We start from the raw sequence: 17,363 nt of genomic DNA on the forward strand, positions 1-17,363 counted from the left end.
CTCGGTGTTCATGTCGGTCTTCAGGTTGTGCATAAGCTTAGCCTTGCTTTGACCGTGAGATGCCGCATAGCAACAACACACTTGGAAAACGGGTACAATTCAGGCTAATGGAAGTGCGCACGCCCACCACCTGATGTGGCTTAACTAAGCTCCGAACGAGAAAATGGAAACTTGCACGCCGACACGGTGTTGATACCGAGCAGTTAATATCGCTGGATCTCATTGCTCTCGATTGAATCCTAACTTCTTCGCTATGGATGACACTGGGCTTCAAGGAAAGTACGCTATGCGACTGCCTTGGACCCCTGCGGCGACGACAAACAGAGCTAACGCTGTATAAACAGGTTCGGCTACGATTGAACAATACCTAACTTTTTATCATTTCCGTACTGCATGCTTCACCAGCTTTTACACCTCTTGGAGTGCTCATTACATTTGGCCGGTATGAAGCGATAGTGTGTTTGTCCTAGCTACTTCGTGCAGTGTGTAGCCTACTGTGGCTCAGACTGCCTATTTCGGAGATCACCGCTGTGTTATAGTTATGTCCTTGAATGTTTCTTTCTTAATGCTGATGACATTCGCGTAACAAGCTTTTCTTCTATAATCGACTAACTGATATGAAGCTGTACCACAAGATCTGATGACTCTACTAAAGAAGTCAGTAATGAACCATGCGGTCTCATCGGTATCAGCGCTGTATAGAAGAATATATTGTTGGCCTTCTTGATGCAAGACTAGTAGATAAAAGGTTCAAGGGCAGACAGAACACGGCATATCCGTGTCCATTATTTCTTCTTCCTGTCCACTCTTGCCCCTGGTATCTACTAATCAGCGCTGTACAGGAAACAGGAAAGCCACTCCTGGCATGGTTTCAATTTTTTACAGGCAAATAGGAGCAGCATTGACCATCGCGGTTCTTTTAAGATCGGGCTTCCTTGAATACGGCTTATTTTTATTAAGGATGATTTTGTGAACACACATCTTAGAGACAAGGAGCAACCTCGCAGTGGTAAGTGTATGTATGCGAATATTGAAACAGTTAAGGGTAGCGTGAGTGAGAGAAGATGATGTATTCATCCCTCAGTCTATGAAGTGGCAAATACTTAAACAGGAGCTATGAATAGAATTAAAGACAAATTCGAGAGGAACAAGCATTCTTTATATTATTGTAGCCGTAACAAGAATGGAAGAGGAAAGCAAGAAAAGGATGGTAGAATGTATAGGTAGTGAAATCCACCACCTAGGTAGAGATAATTATAATAGGGGATATTAATGTGCACAGATACAATCCGGATGGGTGCATAAACTCGACCGGTAACATGCAGCTGGGTGTGTCTCGGATGTATATCGTAGCTGGATTTTTAAGTAGTGAGAACTATGAAAGGCTCATATCATGGAAGGTTATAGGCCTGCATTTGATGATATATTATGCGCTATAGCCACATAATATGAATATGTTATGAGTCTTTACCATAAATAAATATTGCTCCAGAACTTTAAGCAGTGATCAATAACGTATTCCATTCAGTTTCAGAGAAGTAACTAATGTAGGAACGGGAGATAATGAACAACCAGAATAAATATTTTACTTGAAGCATCAATAAAGTTGGAACAGGAAGCTGTTTTCGAGGTTGCTATTGCAGTATGGACTCACAGGAAGTTCACACGACTGTTTGATCTACAACTAGCTAATATATTGTTACGTGAAATATTCACAGTACGGCAGTGGTCCACACCACTGAGGATGATCACAGCACAGCACTCGTCTGCGTCTTCTTCTGGGAGTCTGTCGCACTCCTTTTTCGTCAGCACGGCCAGCGAATACCGCTCAGTAACACTACCCCCCCCCCCTCGGGAAAAGCACAGTCCCGGTGCGTTCTACGTTTGTGAACCAGGACGTGCATAATAGGGCTTCCGGCGGGACACATACACTATTTCAGAGGATGGCGCTCTGGACAAGGATTTCGGAGGCACCGATTCAAATTCGTATGTGACGTCTGTCACGGGGCGCAAAACTCGGTAAGGGCCTGTGTAACGGGGCAAAAGGTTTTCACACAAGCCCACGCGACGGCACGGGAGCCACAGCAAGACGAGTGACCCAGGAGGGTAGTGGACATCACGGTGGGGACTGTCGTACCGGAACTTTTGAGAGTCTTGGGATGCAGAGAGCCTAGCATGAGCTATCCGGCGGGCATAATGAGCGCGGGCTACGGCCTCACTGGCGTAAGTACTGGTGGCGTCTGCCGCGGGTAGTGAGGTGTCGAAGGGCAGTAACGGGTGGCGGCCAAATATCAGATAAAATGGGGAGTATCCAGCGGTAGTATGGACAGATGAATTGTAGGTGAATGTCACAAAGGGTAGATGAACATCCCAATCCCGGTGGTCGTCAGATGCATACATGGACAGCATGTCTCTGAGGGTACGGTTTAGGTGTTCCGTGAGGCCGTTGGTCTGGGGGTGATAGGCTGTGGTGAATTTCTGACGGACGGAGCACGAACGGAGAATTTCGTCAACCACTCGCGAAAGAAAGCAGCGGCCGCGGTCAGTTAGTAGTTCACGAGGGGCACCATGATGTAGAATCACGTTTTCTAGGAGGAAGTCAGTGACGTCTGTGGCGCAACTGGTCGGGATGGCTCTGGTAATAGCATACCCTGTAGCATAATCGGTGGCGACGGCGATCCATTTGTTCCCTGAGGCGGAAACTGGAAAGGGCCCAAGGAGGTCAACACCTACACGGCAAAACGGGTCAGTGGGTATGGGGATCAGCTGCAAATGGCCTGAAGGTAAAATTTTGGGCTTCTTTCGACGCTGACACAATTCACATGCGGCGTTGTATTGCTGGACGGAGCGGTAGAGCCCCGGCCAGTAGAAGCGTCGGCGCATGCTGTCGCATGTGCGAGAGACACCCAGGTGGCCAGCCGTTGGAGCATCATGAAACTGGTCAAGGATGGTGGAACGCAGATGTTGAGGAACGACGAGCAAAAGATCTGCGCCGTCTGGTCGCGTATTGTGTCGTAATAGGGTGTTCTCGTGGAGTACATATAAGGCAAGAGATGGATCAGGTCGGTCGCAGGTCAGACGGAGGATAATGGAATGGAGCAAATGATCTCGGCAATGTTAGAAAAGGCCGCCACAGACAAGACACAGGCGTCATCGTCAGAGTCGGTAGGACTAGGGGAGTCGACGGGATGACGGGACAAGCAGTCTGCATTTTGGTGAAGCCTGTCGGACGTGTACACGACGGAAAATGTATACTCTTGTAATCGAAGAGCCCAGCGCCCAAAACGGCCTGTAGGATCTTAGAGGGAGGAAAGCCAACACAAGGCATGATGGTCTGTTATAGCAGTAAAATGCCGGCCAAACAAATAAGGGCGGAATTTTGTAATAGCCCAAACAAGTGCCAGGCACTCTCGCTCTGTGATAGAGTAATTTTGTTCGGACGTAGATAAGAGGCGGCTGGCATACGCAATCACCCTTGTGCGGCCGTGTTGTCTCTGGGCAAGTATAGCTCCAATGCCATGGCCACTTGCGTCGGTGCGGAGTTCAGTATTGGCAGATGGGTTGAAATGGGCCAAGAAGGGTGGAGTTGTGAGAGCAGCAATGAGTTCCGAGAAAGCTGCAACTTGTTCAGGCCCCCAGGAGAATGAAACGTCTTTCTTTAGGAGATTGGTGAGAGGACGAGCTAGCGCTGCGAAATTCTGGACGAATCGTCGGAAATAAGAACATAGGCCTATAAAGCTTCGAACCTCGCTGGATGAACGTGGAGTGGGAAAATCTCTGACGGCACGAATCTTGTCGGGGTCAGGCTGAACGCCGGCAACATTAACCAAGTGACCAAAGACTTTGATTTGTCGGTGACAAAAGCTGCACTTTTTGGAGTTTAATTGCAGTCCTGCGCGGCGAAAAAGCGCTAGGATTGCAGAAAGGCGACGGAGATGGCTTTCAAATGTAGGCGAGAAAACTATTACATCATCAAGATAACACAAAGAAGTGGTCCACTTGAAGCCTCGGAGCAAAGAGTCAATCATACTTTCGAAGGTTGCTGGGGCATTGCAAAGGCCAAAAGGCATGACTTTGAATTGATAAAGGCCGTCAGTGGTTGTGAACGATGTTTTTTCACGGTCTCTATCGTCGACAGAGATCTGCCAATAGCCAGAACGAAGGTCGATGGACGAAAAGTAGCTGGCTCCGTGCAAAGTATCAAGCGCGTCGTCTATACGCGGAATAGGATACACATCTTTTCTGGTTATCTTATTTAAATGACGATAGTCAACGCAGAATCTCCAACTGTTATCTTTCTTTTTGACCAACACAACAGGGGAAGCCCAGGGGCTACTGGAAAGCTCAATTATTTCGTTCGCCAGCATTTTGTCGACCACTGTTTGGATGACGCGTCGCTCGGCAAGCGAAACACGATAGGGCCGCCTGTGAATAGGACTGGCGTCACCGGTGTCAATGCGGTCACTGACAATATGAGTCAACCGAAAGGGGGAAAGAAAATAAAAACCCGACAGCTAGTGGGATAGATTGCTTAAGAGGGCCACTGAGAAATATTTGGAAGCTTCCAGGAACATTGATATTCTATGCAGAGAGGAGAAACAACGGCTGACGTAAAGCGAGAGATGAGATGACTTCATAAACTGTTCAAAGAAACCATTCCTTTTAAGTCTAGGAAAGTTTAGAAAAATATTTTTTAACCGTTCTAAGGAATAAGCAAAAATCTTTAAAACAGCCTCAAGTGCTCTCGACATCTCAACTGCTAGAGTATTTAGACCAGCCTAGTTCTAAGTTCATAATTAACACTCAAGAGAGATGATTGGGCTTGGAAGACTGAAACGGGAATTGTTGTGTGGCCGTTCCCGTGCTGTCGTGCCGGGAGGCCGAGAGAGAAAGAGAGAGCCGGGCTACCGCGCCGCTCCAGAACCAAACACAAACTCAATCACCCCTGGCTGGGCTTCAGCTTATTGAGCGTCACTTTTAGGTTCATAGGTGGCGACCCCAACATCTTCTTTCTCAGTCACAAGTTCCAGCTGTCCGATGGTACTACATGGCGGCCGCTACGGGCAGAGACAACACCATCACCAGGACGTGACGGTACCGCTGTAACAGGCGGCAGATGAGGTGTTGCAGCCTCTTGAGTTCGAGGGTGAGGCTGGAGAAGTGCGGAATCTGCTACCCTCAGCACAAAGGTACAAGGTGTCAACAATTCCGCTGCAAAATCGTTCCTCGCTCCGTTTCGACAACGAAGGACATTGGACGCTGTGCCTTGCTCAGAATTGTAGCACGCACCTAGTCGGTTCGAACCCAGACCTGTTCACCGTAATGATGTAATGGCGATCGCTGTGGTGATGACGTCGGTTGAATTCCTTTTCAGTCCTTTTCTTGAAAGAGTCATGTCTGGGGGCTACCAAATCACTTTCGGGCCAGTGTGGACGAAGCTTTTCATCCAGCTTTGGGACTCAAGTTCTCAGTCGCCTTCCCATTGGGAGCTGAGCTAGGCTGAAGCCACTCACAACTGGTGTATCCCTTTAGATGAGAAGGGCCATGTAAGCATCGTTTTCCTTACGGAAGATGTGTTTCACAGTCCGGAATATTAGTTCTGCCTCTCCATAAGACTGTGGGTAATGGGGGCTACTGGCAATGGGGTCGAAATCATAAGATGCAGCGAATGCATCTAATTCGCGTTAAACAAAGGGCGGATACCTGTTGCGGTATCCCATGACGGGCGAAGAGACTTTTGAGCCCCTCAGTGACCACTGGAGCTGTTTTACTTTTCAGTGTCACCACCTCTAGGAACGGGGAGTAGTAGTCCACTACCATCAAGAGTGTTTGAGAGTTGTGGTGAAAGAGGTCCATGCTCAAAACTTCCCAGGGACGAAGAGAGAGGTTTGTAGGAAGTTCATACTAATCACGTAATATTATCGGAGTAGATAATATTTATGAATATCGCTTGTTACAAATACATATTTCGGTTCGACAGGTATGGGAAATTTCTTTGTAAAACTTGCATCTCTTGAACACCGCACTGCAATAGTACACACCAGATGCACTGACACGTGGTTTCTAACACATTTTAGTACAGACTACGAGTTACAATCTATGGCTCATAATGTTCCCGTTTTTCTCAGCAAATAGAGATACTGTTGGTTTAGTCTTAAGCAGTTTAGAACGTACTTAGTGCAAATATAAACTATTCGTATATGTATTTTTACTTTAAATATTATACTCGCCTTTACGAACTTTCTATCTTGTTTAGCTTTTTCCATTGATTTTATTATTGATCAACTTTTTTTTTTTTTTCATATCGTGCTGCAATGACGTATGCATGGTATAACACTTTTGTATGTCATGATCGTATTATTAATGAACTTCTAAAACTTGCTGTTTGCTCCTGCTATGTTGTGTACGGGTTTGCTGGGCCCTTGTCAAGCTGTTTGTATAGCTTTTAGCCCAGGCGACTCTACATTTGTTGGAAAATAAAATTTAATTTTATTCGATTTGAGTGGTTACCATGAATTCACTTGAGAACATCCTTAATCAGGTTCCACAAAAAGTTTCAGTTTGCGGATTTTTTTAAACGTTCCGCTTATATGTCTGAGGCAGTTTTTCAGATAAAAGTAAACTGAATATGTGGAACAACGTTCCCGTTAAATTCTAAAGGTTTCATGTTGAACATACATGTAACTGAAACATCGTTCCACGCTTTCTTCACGGTGCTTCAACCTATTTTATGGCTTTTCTCCTCGAAAGCCCGGCTCAACAGGGGTGCCCAATGTTCTTGGTGGTTGAGCTATTTGATGGCTGCACTGCTCGAAGTCGCTGCCGGCAAGAGTGCCCAGCTTCTTTCTTGGTTGAATTTCTTCATTGCTGCTCGACATCACCTAACAGAGAGCCAAACGTGCTTGGCTCAGGTTTGCAATCACACTGCAGTTTTTTTGTCTGCTGGGGACACGAATACTGATTCAGTCTCAGGCATTATTAAACTGCATTACCAGAGCTCTTGTACATGCTAGACAAACTTTTCCACCGTCGACATTACTTGGATAGCGAGAGGTATAGTGTTTAATGTTTACTCTCCCCCCCATCTGCTCAGAATTAACTATTGTTAGCGGCTGCTGAAGCACTTACAATGAGAGGTAACAAATGTGCAGGGGTTTTGTGAATAGCAGATTGAAATAATTAGAATTTTGTTGATCAAATAGAACGATCAGAATTTAGTGCACAGTTTTAAAGAAAAGCGAACAATTCTACAAAGTGAGCGTCAGTTCGCAAGCTAACGATTAGACATGGTACCTCTTTTGCTGGGCATGACAACCTACACTGGCATGGCTCTTGTACATTTTGCCTCAAAAAGAAGAAATGTGGTCGAGGGCAGACGAGCACGACAAAAAATGAAAGAATGTTTTCTTGTGGATGATATTTCATTACTGAGAACCCGTGGTTGAGTGACTTGGAAAATAAAAAAGCAACAGCATAAGAAAACGCGCAAGTCTAGATACACTGTGACGTAAAGGCACCGATAAAAGCTTACAGAATAGCAAAATTAGAACAAAATAAATTAGCCGCCAATCTAAGCTTACAGCAAAGACCTGAAGGGTGTTTTAATTGCTTCCTTGTGTGCGCTTTACAATTCACCTCTCAACGTCGGGCAGAGCTTTTAAATAAAATAAATGTATTTAGCTTTCCTTTGTTATACAAATTCCAAAAACATTTTACATTTCCATGCTGCTGTTGTCTTTTTATTTTCCTTTCTAAGTAATCACATTCTTCACCCGGCATAAAGTGAAGTAACAGGTTTTGGAAACAAGTTTTTGAGAACCTCTGAGTTCAAACTATTATTATTTCTATAGCTTTGACTTATATCTTGCAAACCACAGCGTCAACTATTACGAACCAGAACCGTTAAGTGTAGTGAGGCACTAGAGCTCGAAATAACGAAAGCTACATATAAGCTGCTATTTAATAAAAGCTATGCGGACAAAAACATTTGTCATACGACTAAAAATGCTTGCATGTGAATTATAACAAATATGAGCAAACGATTAAACGAATGCAATCTCAAATGCTCGTGTTTTCCGCTAACTGCAAGAAACGAAGAGGTTACACCAGGAATAAGCCTTGAATTGTGGCTTGTACTATCATTCAAGGAAATAATTTTTTCTTTCAATTACATTATTTATTTTTGCTATGCGGTAAAGCGATATTCACGGTACGTTTCGTGATTTAAAGGAAGGAGATGCGATATTTTTGAAAAGGCACAAGGCAAGCTGAAAAAGTGGCTTAACCATGAGGGATGTAACACTATAGGAATAACATGAGGAAACATGAAAATTGAGGAAGCAATGGGATACTATGCTGTGGCTGGCTGGCTAGTTCATGACACAGAAGTATACCGTGCAACTGTGGAAGGAAGAGAAAAGGGGATGTAAATACACTGCCTGTGTGTGTGGCCCATATTCTTTTTCCTGTGATTAGTTCGCTGTATGTTTTGAAAAGTAGGCAGTATGAATTTATTATAGTAGCTACACTTGCAAGAATTTGAGTAGGAATACAAAGATGTGCATGACACAAAAGTAGGTTACAAAGTATGTTACAAGTATCACTTACTTCAGCATTTTCATAGATTTCTGATCACATGCGATTTATACGCGCATGTCTTATACGCATTAAAGACCGTCACATTGCAGAGAAAAAACTGGTCTTTCTAACTAATCTGTAAACCAAGTTTTTATTTTAGCAAAACTGTGGCCTGCAGAAACTGCCGCCAAATTTTATTTTGGTGTCCATTTTCTGGCTCATAAAGCAATCAATACCTTACAAACAGCATATCAAAGATTGCAGACCTTGAATAAATAGAGCATTTAGCTTAGCAACAAAACTTCGAGGATAGCTTTTACTATTATACCTGAGAGGCACTTGAAGGTTTCGTAATCGGTGCGCACGTTGCACCTAGAGTAGTTCAGCTTCTCCAAAACTGATTCCAGCTTTAAGTCATGAGACATATTGACGTTCAGAGAAAACGGTTTGAAGCAATCCCAAATTTTGGCCAAATAAATTGCGGTACGCCAGGCCGAGGATGAAGTGCATGGTCAAACACAACAACTAAGCTTCTTCAATGCTAGTCTCCGCTGCCAAGCAAACAGTGTTTCTCACTCATGACAGAGTTTTCCTTTGTCATAGAAATACACGGATCAAGGTGAAGCTCCATGATCTGCCTTTTTTAATATCAAAAATTTAAAATTGCTTTTCCTAATTTGGCCGTTTCTGCCCAAAGCTCACAATACATTTTTAACCTCCTGTCACCAAAAAAATTAGCTGGAGTTTACCTTTAGTTAAACCCGGTAGGTTGCGTAGCAAAGCCGAAGTACCTTCTTTTTGTGTTCTTGCTTCTTTTTTTTTTGTTTTTTTTTTCTGTTTTCTTCTTCTTAAGGTGAAAGGTGAAACGTTGCTACCGGCCGGGTTCACGCGATGGGCTGAAAAGTCGCGTAGTATTGCTTACGCAATAAAAAATGTATTTCTTCAGGTAACATTTTTCTCCACGGTTACAACACGTGGTCAGTCGCAGCAGAGATGAATGTGTTCCCGTTTGACTTATACCAGCTGACTGTATAAAAATAATTTCATCCGTTACAATATAATAAACGGGAGTTTCGTTATTTCAATGCTAGATATGTATCTATACCAAATTATGAATATTATAGCGCTGTTAGTTTGCGAAACAAACAACAATGTAGAGTAGGAAATAAGTAATTGCCTGCATGAAAAACTTAGCTCTATACGCCATAGCATTGACAAGTTAGTATTGTTAAGGTGTTACCTATTGGTGTTGTGCCTACATACTTCTTCCATCCAACCTTCTGAATAGCTTCTTCCAACATGTTGTGAATAAGAGCAAGCAGATGCAGACATGAGAGAGAATCGCAATAAGCTCAAGAAAAGTAGCCGCAATGAATAAAACTGAGCCTAGACATGAAGTTCTCCTCCTAAAGAGAAACATTTACTTGATCCGCAATATTTCCCACTCTCTTGACAAAATTTTCTTTCATTGCGCGGCTTTCGAATTCATAACATGTTAGATGCTGATAAAAAAGTTTTAGTGACACTGAGCAGTCATAATTATTCTCTTTGCAAAGTTTCAAATATAGTTATGTAATACACTCCTCGCCCCAATATTTTCTCTATAGGTATTTTATATTTAGAGTAATAATGAATTCTTTCCATAACTTGTTCTTCACTACGACTCTGACAAGCATGACGATTTCCAGCCGCAAACGGATACAAAACGCAGACACACGCTACAGCGTTTCACACACAGGGATGATGGTTTTTGTCTTGAGTTTATAATTTGGTTTTTTTGTTATTTATTAATTTTTTTACACCAATACTTATACGGGCAAACATAGATTATCCATTCTGAGCAATTTGGCATAATGAGCAATCTTTCGTATTAGAATTTTTAAAATAGGTAGTTCATCAACTACACACTAAATTTTCTCATTTACCATAATCAAGCAGTGGCTTTTCATTGTGAACTTAATGACACATTTGATCCCTCCTTTTTGTTTTTATTTCCTCAATTATACCAATTATTTGATCAAGTAAACACTCAAAAGTTTGTTGTTTAGCATCCTTAAGTATTCGCTTTTCACTCTGATCATTTTGACCACTTTGATACCTATTTTTCAATTATTTCAATTTTATTGATTAATCAGATAGTTTAAATTTTTTTATTACCATCATCAATCATCCACTTTTGATTTTGTGCATTTCGACACATTTGAACCATACTTTTCGATTTGTTAACATTTTTATTTCCTTAATGGATCAATGCAGTATAATTATTTCATAAACATGGTCATTTCATATCAGCAAAATCAACCATAAATCAATACAACGACAAATTACTACAATACAATTTTTTTTTCAACGCAGCCCCCGATTATTTCCGAAAAGCGCTAACTACTACTACAACTACAACGCCCACGGCTTTTCGGCCAAACGGGTTGCGGAAGCTCTCGCTTAAAAATTACTTCCCTCGTCTGTTAAAAATTATCTCACCTGCTAAAGGTCCATGCGCCACAGGCGAGTGTCCTCAAAAAATACACCATCCCAAGGGCAATGCAGCATTGGTCACCAGTTTCATGGTGCGTTTGAAGCTACATGCATTGTCATTCACTGTAGCGGCTTCTTCGCTGGCCATTTATATTTTTTGCCACAGTCCAAGGATTAATTCTTCGATGAAGGGTGTTAGAATGGCGGATTGTAGCGAGATATAAAACACAGCTTTGAAAATGTACACAACCATATGGACACAATATCACTTATCGACTAATATTAGGAGTTGCCATGGAAATATATCATATGCTGAGATAACGAGTTGTGCTTGAGTTGTACATGACCAATTCAAAAATAGATTGGAATTCTAACAGTGTACAACTTTATACCTACGGACACAATAGTAAATTGATCAGAGTAAAATGTTCCGAATAGTACAGGTAATATGTGTGCCCAATTCGGTGTTCTTTTTCTCTTATAGGGATTAACACAGCAACGCGACAAAGGCTGTGAGGGATGCCTCCGTCGACATCTCGGAAAATTTGGACCATTATGGGTTCTTAATCTCACTTAGCACCTCACATTTGAGACACGATTTTGGCCTCCATCTAAAAGCGGCCGCCGCCATCAGAATTGAATCTGCGTATTTATGTCCAGCAGCTTTAGTTCTTTGCTTACAGCAGACACTATGCTTCTTATAGGGCTGCTTTTGGGAAAAAAACTTGTGTCAACGTGCCAATAAAAGAGCCCAACATGCAACCCACAACATATTTTGAATGTGTGCGAGATGGCTTGGTTTACGCGAATTAGGAAAACGATACCATCAGTTTGTGACGAGCCATTACGATTTCAAACAAAGCACAGCGTTGTCAAGCGGTCAGCACTTACCTAGGCACTTGGCCATCAGCAGGGTGTCGTGGCGCCAAAAACATTTCGTGCTCTTGATTCGCTTCTAAATGGCATCAATTATCCGCGGCGTTCTGGACTGCAAAAACTAGGAGTCGCAGTCGCCATAGTCAATTTTAACGGAGCTTCGACATCAGGGAGCTTTGGTCTGTTTTTGTTGCGACAAGAAAGGAAGAGCACTGAGGAGCACAACAAAATGAATTGGTACCATCGTAGGGCTGATAAGGCGTTCTCATTCGTGACCATCGGGTAACGCGTTCATGGCTTACCGTGATGAAGCGCTTCGCGCCGCTTACGTTGTGCTGCGCGTGGCCGTGCACTCTTGGTGACGCCTCCTGTTGCGTGCGAAAAATTAAGTTCGTGTTTCATGGGCTAGACTGCTATCTTCGACGACTCTCGGGCTCGGCGTCATGGAACAAAGCGTGCAATCATGTCTGCCTGATGGCGGCAGATAAGCTGCAAGTTTAGCTTATTTAGCGAGAAATAACTTTCTGTGGCTACGTGCTGCATGATACAAGCGAAGCGTCTTTCCAAGCTTGTTTTGAGCAAACGCTGGTATACACATGCTATCAGTAATGTGGCTGGCGCTTGTCGTAGCGTGAACCACATGGTTGCGGAAACTTGTTCGCAAGCGTTCGTTCGCGCAGCATTGTGACCATGAACTTGTGGGGTAAAGACCTTTCATGTTCTCGCCGGCGTTTTTGCGCCAATTACGTTTATTTGGTTTGGATTATGAGGGTTTGCAATAAAGCAACTTGGCCTGTTTAGAAGGAGGGCTCCATTTACATGCACCCACGCACGCGGCGGCTTGCTTTAGCCTTCACCGATGTGTACAAAGACCGCCGCCGCTACGAATGTGATAATGAGGGCCTCGTACACAACTGTCGGAGTGCCTCAGCCGGAGTACCAATTATTGTTCGAACCCAAGCAAGCCAGTCGCGTTTGCATATAGAGGTGAAGTGTAAAGGGTGCCGGTTTGCTGAGCCGTTTAAACCGCGGTTAGCTCTGGCAGCGCGCTCGGCGCTGACCGCAGATGCCATGGCTCTACATTGTCCTCGAGCATATATGCCGACCCCAGGCGGCGAAATGAGCGGAGCTCATGCAATGCTGAGGGTTTCATTATTTTAATTCGTTAGTATAACACACCATGTTTGCAGAATCTGTCCGCGAAACGTGTCATCAGAGTATTTGCCCGCACCCTCAAAATTCAACCGCCTGGCCACTCGAAATTTTACCTGGTTCGAACTTAACCAAAATAGTTCAATTTAGGTTAATATCAGCAATTCAACGGTGACCTCTAAATGTGGGTGACCCACCCAAATCTTGGCCACTTCGACCCCCAAATTTCCCCTCGCGCAAATTTGATGAGCCTATGTTCATGACAAGTTCACCACCAAAAGAAAATAGATAATAAAGCAAGAATCCATAGTGCAGTGAAGGTAAACAATCAGAAAGGAGTATAGAAAATGCAGTTACGAGGTATATGTTTTGTTTATGCCTTGTAGAGTGCTGGCTTGAAAATGAAATAATACACAAATAAAAAAGATCAATCTAGGCTGATTAGAAATACAGATGCACTTTAAGAGGTGTAAGGGTCGTAATATAGGACATTCGGTAAAGGACACCGTATCATCAGACCACCATATTAATTCGTGTGTATGGTACCTACCACGGTTTTCTTTTCCTTGCGTTATCAGCGATGTGACGTAATTTCACAGCACCAATTTCCTTGAGTTGAGGGCCGTTTTTTTCATCACTGTTTGATAGCATGATGCATGAACTTAATCATGTAGATGGGCCCTAGGTCAGGTTTTGAAATACTGTCCTCCTGCGTGCGTCACACTCAGCATGTAAATGCACGCGCATTGCTGTTTTGTATATTAGTCATCTTGGCAGCGGTTATTGTGCTCCGAAGTAGAAATAGTTTATTGGGGAAAAATGGTAAACGATAATTTTGTTTTGCGACAAGACGAATTCCAAGCGCGATAAAGTCATACGCTAAGCTCTCTTTTCCAGTTAGACATCTGAGCTCCAAACTTCTAACACCATTTCGCTTGTGCATACATGCATGCAATTATGTACAGGAATATTTCTTCCCTGAATTCTCATTGAATCATGTATATTTACTTGGCCTTCTGAGACATAGAATCATCACCGCATTTTAAGTTATCTGGCAATAATATCGGAAGACAACAAACATTTATAAATTCAGCTGTCGAAGCGGCTTCTCGAATAGCACAGTTTCTTTTTCTATTACGCACAGCCATATCACAGCCACCACAAAATACAAAATTATGTAATAAAAAGTCAGCCCAGATAATAAGACACGCGTGACATCAGTTAACCGGGTTAGAAGCTTGCACCAATAATCAAGAGAAAAAAAGAAACCATAATCAAGCCTAATATATTCATCTGCTTTGGTATAGCCTTCGGCAGTGTGTAATATTAAGCATATTTAATAAATACAACATTAATCTTTGCTCTAAATGTCAAGCAAGTAATAAAACATTTTGAAATTTGCAATCAAATCTGTGCACTACGCTGTGTAATGGTAACCACAATATGCGTTCTGCAGTAACCACCCAGTCGAAAAACGACAGCTGATTCCAAATTATTTTTAGTTGGACCAGTGGGCACTAATTGACATTTGGTCCTAATTCCAAAGGGTGCCAACTGCTCTGAGGAAACCCACAACTGGAGATTGCCCATGCAATCTTTTTGTTTCTTTTTGGACATTGCCGGGTTTTATCTAGAACGCCACAATGTGTCTTTCGAGCACGTTGTTGGTAAGTAGAACACGCGGAAGTTGGAAAAACGGCTGTTTCATTTAAAGAATATATATGTTTCAGTTAATATGAGCTCGCTCCAGTTAAAAAGACTGAAATACGCCATAAGTGTAGCGTTCCACGTAGCGCAAACTAATAACGTCTTGTTAAAGATAAATTATCTGGAATAAGTGATTTATCTGGAACTCATGTGGAACCTGTGGCGTTTATGTGGAACGAGAATTAAGTGTGTAAGGGCGCACCTTTGACAGCTGGTCAGGAGGGAGATTATCTCCGCTGTTATGCCAGACCACCACACAGATTCACGAACGAGGGCCTTGAAGCGACTGATGCCCTGAGCCCTTCATGCAGAAGCGTCCAGACTACTGGCCTCATTGCTACAGGGATCACGAGGCGAGTGCTTTTGAGGAGAAGATCATCAAAAACAGAAAGTTCATCCTTGACTGATTCATACTTTCACACTTGAAGAGGAATGTTTGAATTCTTTGGCCAGCCGTGCTGGCAGAAAGAGATGAGCTTGGTGCATTATTAGTCACAACTTTGGGCATTCCTGATTTTCCGCATCTTCACAAGAAGCACATTTGGAGCAGAAGCCATGACTGCTGTAGTAAAATGTTCCACCGTGTCTACTGGATGCACTTTGGTAGGGATGCGGGACAATGCATTCGCTGTAGCCAACAATTTTCCGGGCACGTATATGATCTCAAACTGGTAAGGCATTTCCTTAAGCCTGAGTCTTTGCACTCTCGGAGGAAGCACGCTAAGTTTCATTTTGACGAACAATGACATCAGCGGAAGGTTATCAGTCTCTATGGTGATGGTATTGCCTCTGATAAACTGGTCGAACTTCTGGATGGTCCACGCTGTAGCCAAAGCCTCTTTTTCTGTTTGACTGTACCTCTGTTCTGTGGTCGTCATTGACCTTGAGGAAAAGGCCTCCGCTCACCAGTCAGTTGCGCTTGTTGCAATACTGCTCCGAGTCCAAACGAGCTGGCGTCGGCAGAGACTGTTGTGGCATCTGATGGGTGGTACTTGGCCAACCATCATTCGGACCTCAGAAGTTGCTTGACATTTTTGAATGCAGTTTGATGTTCATGCTGCCAAGTCCAACAAGCATTCTTGATGAGAAAGGTGCGTATCGGAGCAGTGATTTCCGAAATATGAGGCAACAACCTAGCAAGATGATTTACCATCCCAATACTTTGTTGGGCGAGGTGGTACTTATTCGTTAATAATTTAAACAGTGCGAACAAGAACACAAAGGACAAATAAAAGAAAGCCACAGTACAAGTGCTTGTACTCTGGCTTTCTTTTATCTTGTTCTTTGTCATCGTGTTCGCACTGTTTAAATTAATAAGGAATAACATTCCGAGTAAACGTCTGACACCTGCAACGTCTGTGGGAGGTCGCATTACATACACTGCATCAATCTTGCCCGGGTCTGGCTTGATGCCTTGTGCTGAGCCGACGACACCTAGGAAGGAGACTTCGGAGACCTCAAACCAAAACTTGTCTTTGTTTATTGTGACACCTGCAGTTGCAAGACAAGTCAACTCTCGCTCTAGTCTTTAATCGTGTTTCTGATTGGTACGTCCAAAAACAAGAAAATTGTCAATCCTGTTGACAACATCCTCCTGACCTCAAAGGATCCTGGCCATTTTATTTAAATACTCCAGAGCGGAAGTGATGCCGAAGGGCAGTCGGCAAGAACAATTGCGACCGAAAGGAGTGATGAAAGTTGTCAATGCTTGCGGGTCTGCTGACCGCTTGACTTGGTGGAAGCCTGCAGTTGCATCCAGCTTCGAAAAAATGGCTGCATCACCGATGAGACCAACAACTTGTTCAACGGTAGGCAAATATGTATTTCCCTTAGAACCACTTTGTTTAGTCGAGTCGGGTCCACACATAAACGGTACATTACATTTTTTTACACTGCCACCAGTCCGGCGCACCATGGAGTTGATTTATCAATACGGCAAATGACGGCGTGGCTTTCGAGTTTTTCAAGTTCTTGCCGAACAACTGAACGCCACGGGATTGGTATCCGTCGAGGGGCACTGAGTGAGACAGCACATCTTGTTTCAAGCGAATGATGTACTCATTTCTGAGCATGCCGAGGACGCAGAACAGTTCAGCATAAAGCTTTGGCTCAAGAGTGTTGACAGTACCCAAAATGTTGACAGTACCCAAAATTCAAGAGCTTGGATCGCTGGTAGACCCAGTGAAGGTACTGAAAGTGAGTGAATGCCGTAATGACGCTGGCAGAAGATCTTCCCTTGCCGAGATAGATGTGCCAAATACGATTTCCTACAAGCAGAGGTTAGGCACAGGGCCCTGTCAAAATAGCATCTACCTTGGCGAGCTCAGCCGGCCATCGGGGAAGTGACTTGAAACTGCGGAAACCTCGGCACCTGAGTCTACTTTGAAGTGAGTTGTGTAGTTGTCGACTGTGAAATGCACATTCTTGGCTTTAGCTGGCTTCTCGAAAGTGTGCAATTGGATAGGACTGAGTTTGACCTGTCTCGACTTCTTAGAGCAGCAAATCTCAGCAATATGACCTGTCTTACCACAGCAGTTGCAGACAGAGCTCTTTGGCAGGCAGTCTTAGCGTCTATA

General features: G+C 43.5%; 1 pseudogene; it reads right to left on the bottom strand.

Annotated features, from left to right (window-relative positions):
- LOC146184483 (uncharacterized) overlaps positions 1 to 15,665 on the bottom strand; it is a 39,675-nt pseudogene extending 24,010 nt beyond the window's left edge.
- Positions 15,666 to 17,363: the final 1,698 nt, after the last annotated feature.

This window comes from Amblyomma maculatum, chromosome 7, assembly GCF_055883805.1.
Source record: "Amblyomma maculatum isolate TAMU_Amacu chromosome 7, ASM5588380v1, whole genome shotgun sequence".
Taxonomy (NCBI): Eukaryota; Metazoa; Arthropoda; class Arachnida; order Ixodida; family Ixodidae; genus Amblyomma; species Amblyomma maculatum.